The sequence below is a fragment of the Misgurnus anguillicaudatus genome, chromosome 3 (genome assembly GCF_027580225.2).
Source record: "Misgurnus anguillicaudatus chromosome 3, ASM2758022v2, whole genome shotgun sequence".
Taxonomy (NCBI): domain Eukaryota; kingdom Metazoa; phylum Chordata; class Actinopteri; order Cypriniformes; family Cobitidae; genus Misgurnus; species Misgurnus anguillicaudatus.
The window spans coordinates 18,026,842-18,033,481 of NC_073339.2; the positions used below are offsets into that span (position 1 = coordinate 18,026,842).

General features: G+C 35.9%; 1 pseudogene; it reads left to right on the forward strand.

The window, feature by feature from the left end:
• The first annotated feature begins 6,122 nt into the window (after positions 1-6,122).
• LOC129445542 (5S ribosomal RNA) lies at positions 6,123-6,239 on the forward strand (annotated as a pseudogene).
• Positions 6,240-6,640: the final 401 nt, after the last annotated feature.

Below are 6,640 nucleotides of genomic sequence, written 5' to 3' on the forward strand. Positions count from 1 at the left end.
TTTTTTTTAATTTCAAGAAAAATGTAACAACTAGAGAAAGATACAAATACTGTACTGCCCTACAAAGGCTAAGTGCAGTAACTACGCAAACACTGAAACTGAGAAAAATGCCCTTAAAGTTTTTTACACCAGCAGGTTAAACATGTTACTGCAATTTTGGCACACACGTTTCTCTGAAATGGGACAAAATTGAACCAGGAGACTTTGTCACAAGACACAACAGATCTCACAAAGCCCATTTCAACCCTTAACTCAATTTTGACCAAATGCGTTACTGCGCTTTGGCTTTGTAGGGCAGTGTAGATCTTTAAAATAATGTGCATTTTTATGCACACCAAGCATAAAAAAATTAAATGACTATACTTGACTTTTGTGTGTTGTATATTTAAATTTCCTCTATGTGTGACAGACAATCTAAAAAACATTTTTTTATATTTTATTAATTATTATTGTAACAAAATGTATCAAATTTAATATATAAGTTGATTTTCTTTCATTTTTAGATTAATAGTGGTTAATAAAGTCAAATAAAATGTCAAAGAGTCAGCTGTAATATCATTGCATTTACATTTCAGTGTTAGTGGAAGTCTAGTTAAGCAACAACTGAGGCTTAGCCTGACAGTTAGCCTGCTCCGGACCAGGGCCGGGTTTCCCAAAAGCATCGTAAGGCTAAGTTGATCGTAAAAACGATCGTACGAATCATCTTAAAATTACGGGCCGTTTCCCAAAAGCTTCGTAACTTAAGTTGCACTTGAAAATCATCGTAGATCTACGAGTGGTCTGGAGTAATCGTTCATTCATAAGTGCATCGTAAGACAACAGAAAGGTCACCTGCAGGAGAACCAGCAAATTGCACTCCAGCAATGACGATAATGTAATGTTTTAAAGGGGTCATAGCGTGAAAATCAGACTTTTCCCATTTTTAAGTGCTATAATTGGGTCCCCAGTGCTTCTATCAACCTAGAAAATGTAATCAAGATTAACCCAGTAACTTTGTTTGGGTAAGCCATTTTCTGCAAGAATGTGAAAAATTAGGTCGTTCAGATTTTGCCTGTTTTGTGAAGTAGTTAGCAAGGCGAATTACAATAATACAGCCCCCTTAAACTGCATTATCAAACCACAGCACTGCCATAGTGCAGAGAGAAAGAGAGAAAGGAAAAAGTACTTGACAGCACAATTGAGTTTCAATTACAACAAATCACCATCATTGTGATCAGTGTTTCCACTTCATCCGCTCATTTGCATTTTAAACGACACACCCAAAAACGGCTCACTTTTGCTCAGGCCTACAAATTATCAATTTTTACATGCTATAATAAATTAGCTGTGGAGTATTTTGAGCTAAAACTTCACATACACACTCTGGCGACAGCAAAGATTTATTTTATATCTTAAAAATATGTCATAATATGACCCCTTTAAATCTATATTGATTTATTGGGTTCTTCTTTGTTTATTTGTTTAAATTACTTTAATATAATATATTTAAAATTAAAATGATAAATAAAATTTAAATGACTAAACATAAATTAATAAAGAAGGAAAACATATTTGGTAAATTTTGGTAAAAGTTGGTACTAGCGAATTGATAAATGGTTCCTACCAATTGCTTCTAATTAATCTACAGTAAAAATAACTGTTTTCAAAAGAAATGGCATCTGATTAAGGAAAGCAAATAAATATGTACGGTACAATGCAATAATCCCTAATAATAAATAAACATAGATAATAAAAAACTGATAACAATAATCTAATATACATAAAATGCAGAAGGCATTTCGCAGTGGGACGAGTCCTAACTAAATACGGAAAATAATATTTCATTATGCACAAATTATTAAAACATTTTAATAGTTTTAAACAAATAATTGTTTAAACAATAATGAAAAATATAATAAAAAAAATGTTAGTGCACATCAGCTGAAGATCATTAGCCTAAACAAGCTTCTGCAACAAATTCGAGTCAATCTAAATGTGACATTTCAGCACTTGACAAAAGGATAGCGACTCGTAAGTAGCACTTAAAACCCAGCTGCGAGCGATCGTTTAACGTGCATCTTTGGGAAACGCACGTAAATGAACAACGAGTGTTCGTCAAGTAGCTCGTAGAAAGCGCTCTTAAGTGCTAAGATCAATCGTTATCGGGAAACCCGGCCCAGGCTAGTTTCCAAGCATAAGTTTCCATAGTAACCGGGGTTGAACTAGTTCAAGTTTGTTTTATGAAACAAAAATCCACCGGCAATAAGCCAGACTTAACAAAATAAGCCTGGCTTATTTTGTAATCTAGTTTTATGAAATAGCCCTCTGGAATACATCCGGTGTGTAAAAACATCTTATAAAGGTCTTAGAGAAGAGATGCTTTACATCAGAGGTGCCATCCATGTGCCATGAGTAAAACTCCTCTCCAGTATTTTGTTCCAATCACCTGGATTTACTAAAATTACATCCTAACCCAACTCTAACCCCAAGCGAAAACGGTTCAAAATTCTGACAAATAAAAATATAAACCAATGCTTAAAATGACATCCGCATTTATGCCAAACCCAACTTTTTCCTCACGTGAAAACAATTAAAAATTCAGACAAAAACCACAAATCTAATCCCAAGCAACAAGGGTTTGAGAAAAGGAAAAACTGTTGAATAACCAATACGTGAAACTGGCAGGAAAAAGACAGTTGTGGAAACACGTCACTTAAATGCTCTAAACATTTAAAGCTGAATTCAAATAGCCTACAGTCACATTCCTATCTTAGGATATCTGCGCTACTCACCTGACCAATGGTGAGCTCAAACTGCTTCACTGCAGAAGCTGCCTTGAAGGCTACGTTGAGGGCTTAAACCAGTAACGAGCACTTTGATTGGTCATTTTTGTGAACATATTTTTTTCTGCCCTCAGAACATGCTGATTGTTTGAAAGTTTTTTTTCAAAGCCCCTCCCTTGTTGACCCAGGGACACGTCGAACTCTGCAAAATCAGAGGGCTATTTCATAAAACTCGCTTGGGAAAGCGAGGATTAAAGTTACAAACTCGACTTGAATTAACCTAACAAATGAGGCGAGGCTAAAGCGGTTTCAAAAACGCTTACGCAATCCAACTAATGTGATCCAGATTTCCCTATAGTCAAGATAATTGCGCATGCACGCTATTCTTGAGCAGCCCTAGAAGTCGAAAGTGGATCAAATAGATCAAAATGAAAGAGAAGGCGGTAATTTTTTTATAAAAATGTACTACTCACATGAAAGCATGAAATACTGTTAGAAATGATGGCCTAGTGGTTAATGCTCTCAGCATTGCATGTGGTGATCCGGGTTCGATACCCGTCAATGCTCATGTGGCTATACTTTGCTAATTTTTATATACTGCACTTTTTAAAAATAACACAAATCTTAACTTTTAAAAGACAATTTGTAGGTTAGTAAGTAACCTATATAATACATATTTAGCAGATACATGATTTTAATACATTTAACTTTAAATGTAACTTAAATTTTGTTTTTTATTTTTGGGGTACATTTCAAAAGCAGCAACTTGAGTGGACAAAAAAGTAACAGGTGAAAATAAAACATACATATATTGTTCATAAGAAGTGTAGTTGATTTAAACATAATCATATCCTAGAAGTATCTAATCTCATAATGTTAGCTGCCAAAGATGTTGACTGGCAGTGAAGAGAGCACTGACATCTATCAGCAGCACAGCTTTACCCCTGCAGATGAACTGTTCTTCAAAGAACAAAATGGGGTCACTGAGAGCATGGTGGGTGAACAGCATGCATTTCTGAATTTACAGTAGTACAAGAAATGATTGTGTAAAATCATATATGTTACACATATTCTTGACCAATCATTATTACTTGACATGTTACTCAAAACATTTTTGATGGCAAATTATGTGTGCGTTATAGAGCCACAAGTCATCATGTTAAACCCTGGGAGTATGAGAGATTTTAAACCACTGGTTTATTATCACACTGTTAAAAAAATTAGCTGTAGTTATGCAGCTGTTTGCCAGTAAGATTTAAAGGTTTATTATTTAACATTCAACAGTTTGTTCAAAGTTAAATGAACATTAAACATTAACAAGTCTATGATTTTACAGCATAAAACTATAAAATAACAGCCTCATGCAAAGCATTTTGTGAACCAGAAATCCTCATCAACCTTTTTCTGTTGTTTCCTTCATATTTTGGTTCCCAGAATGCTTTACATGAGGCTGTTATTTGATGGTTTTATTCTGTAAATAAAAAGACTTGTTAATTTTTAATGTTCATTTAACTTTGAACAAACTGTTGCCAGTAAATAACATACATATAAATCTACAGTAAGTTACTGGCAAACAGCTGACAGTAATAATGTAAGTTCTACATAATTTTTTAACAGTGTAGTGTTGATAGATAAACAGAGTTTTATGAATGGTTACAGGGTGAGGATCAGTTGAAGAAAAGCCTGAGGCATAAGCAGGCCGGCGCTAACTATAGGCAGAGTAGGCAAATGCCTAGGGCCTCAAGCTTGGAGAGGGGGCCTCTATAACTGCTAAATCCATGTGCGCTAGTCCGACAATCACTACTGACAGCATTAAGTAAAGTTTTAGGGTGAGTTCGACTTTATGCGGAGCTTCTGCTGCAGGAACTGCAGGCAGCTGACATCAAGAGAACGACTGATCAGCAGACCTCTATATGATTTCTTGATTCGCTCTCGCAGTGTTTTGATATCATTCACTGTCGGTTCTTGCAGTGCCTCATGAAGTTAAAGAAGCCTATGAACAGCATTCGAATCTCTGCAGCTGACCGACTTTGAGTGACGCTGAAAGTGTCTATCAGGTCCTTTGATTCCTGCTTAGCAAAAGCAGCATGCAAAGACAGTTCAGCACATGATGCAGGTATTAAAAAAAAATCTTAGCTTTGTTCTGTGTATCAACGTCATTTCAGGACAGATCATACTTGAGCGCTGTTGATTCTGTTTAGACACTTTGAATGCATGTGCACAATAGCATTGCGTGGAGAGCTGACTATCAAAATAATCAAGTTAAAAAAGTTTGTATAAGTCAAATAGCAAACAAAACTTGCGTTATTAAAGTAGCCTACCTAAAGTAAACTGTCTACTTTTCCCTGTAAGTCCTCTACACTTTATTTTAGTTTTCAAATCATGAAAACATGATGCATATTTATTGGGGAAAAAAAAACAATTTAATTATTCTGCTTAGTGGTTCGTTTAACTTCCAGTGGCAACTAATGGATATTTAAGGTATACAAAGGTATTGACATAGAAATATATCCATAGTCTTATAAATAACTTTATATATTGTATCAGTAGGGGAATTCCTCTTCATACCTAGCTAAAATAAAAACAAAAACGTTTTCTAGAAGGTGTTTATCTGTAGTTTTTTTTACAGTTAGGGTTTTTGCTATGTTTTGTCTTAGCGTTGTGTTTGTGCTATCATGTGTTATCACAAAAACGCGGTGTTTTAAATAAATTACTGCATCCACAGCAACAAATTTGACCTGTCTTAAAATTATTAACACATGTGGTTTTGCATAATTTCTAATTAAATTTTAACATAAATGTAATCAATTTGTTAACTTTATAAAACAGAAAAGTAATGGGGAAAACGTGTTTAATCACTGACAGTAGTGGTCAAATGAATTCTTACAGGGTAGAAAAAAACACTTTCTCCGATTACTCTGAAAATTAAAGAAGTGTGAGGGGCATAAATTTTGCCTAGGGCCTCCAAATATCTAGAACCGGCCCTGGGTATAAGCACATTATACTGTAAGTCTACAGTACAAGCCTTGTGAGCTGAAAAATTATTGTATGCAGGACACTAACAATCTTCTCTGTGATAAAAAAATTATTTTAACTCATTACAACAAAATGCCAAGAGCATACCATCACATAATTATATTGTATTCCTTCAGCCATGCAGACACCATATTTTTTTTTACATTTCAAGAAAATTGTAACACCTAGAGAAATATACAAATACTGTAGATCTTTAAAATAATGTGCATTTTTATGCACACCAAGCCTAAAAAAATTAAATGACTGTACTTGACTTTTGTGTGTTGTATATTTAAATTGAATTTCCTCTTTGTGTGACAGACAATCTGAATTAGCAGCCATATCTCCAGCAGCCATATCACCCTGTAGCCCAAGACAGCTTGCCCACTGAAGCTAAGCAGGGTTGAGCCTGGTCAGTACTTGGATGGGAGACCACCTGGGAAAACCAGGTTGCTGCTGGTAGCGGTGTTAGTGAGACCAGCAGGGGGTGCTCACCCTGTGGTCTGTGTGGGTCCTAACACCCCAGTATAGTGATGAGGACACTATACTGTCAAAAAAAAGCACCGTCCTTCGGATGAGACGTTAAACCGAGGTCCTGACTCTCTGTGGTCATTAAAAATCCCAGGATGTCCTTCGAAAAGAGTAGGGGTGTGCCCCGGCATACTGGCCAAACTTGCCCATTGGCCTACTAATCATCCCTCATACTAATTGGCTATATCACTCGGTCTCCTCTCCACTAATAAGCTGGTGTGTGGTGAGCGGTCTGGCGCAATATAGCTGCCGTCGCATCATCCAGGTGGATGCTGCACATTGGTGGTGGTTGAGGAGATTCCCCCGTTCATATGTAAAGCGCTTTGAGTACT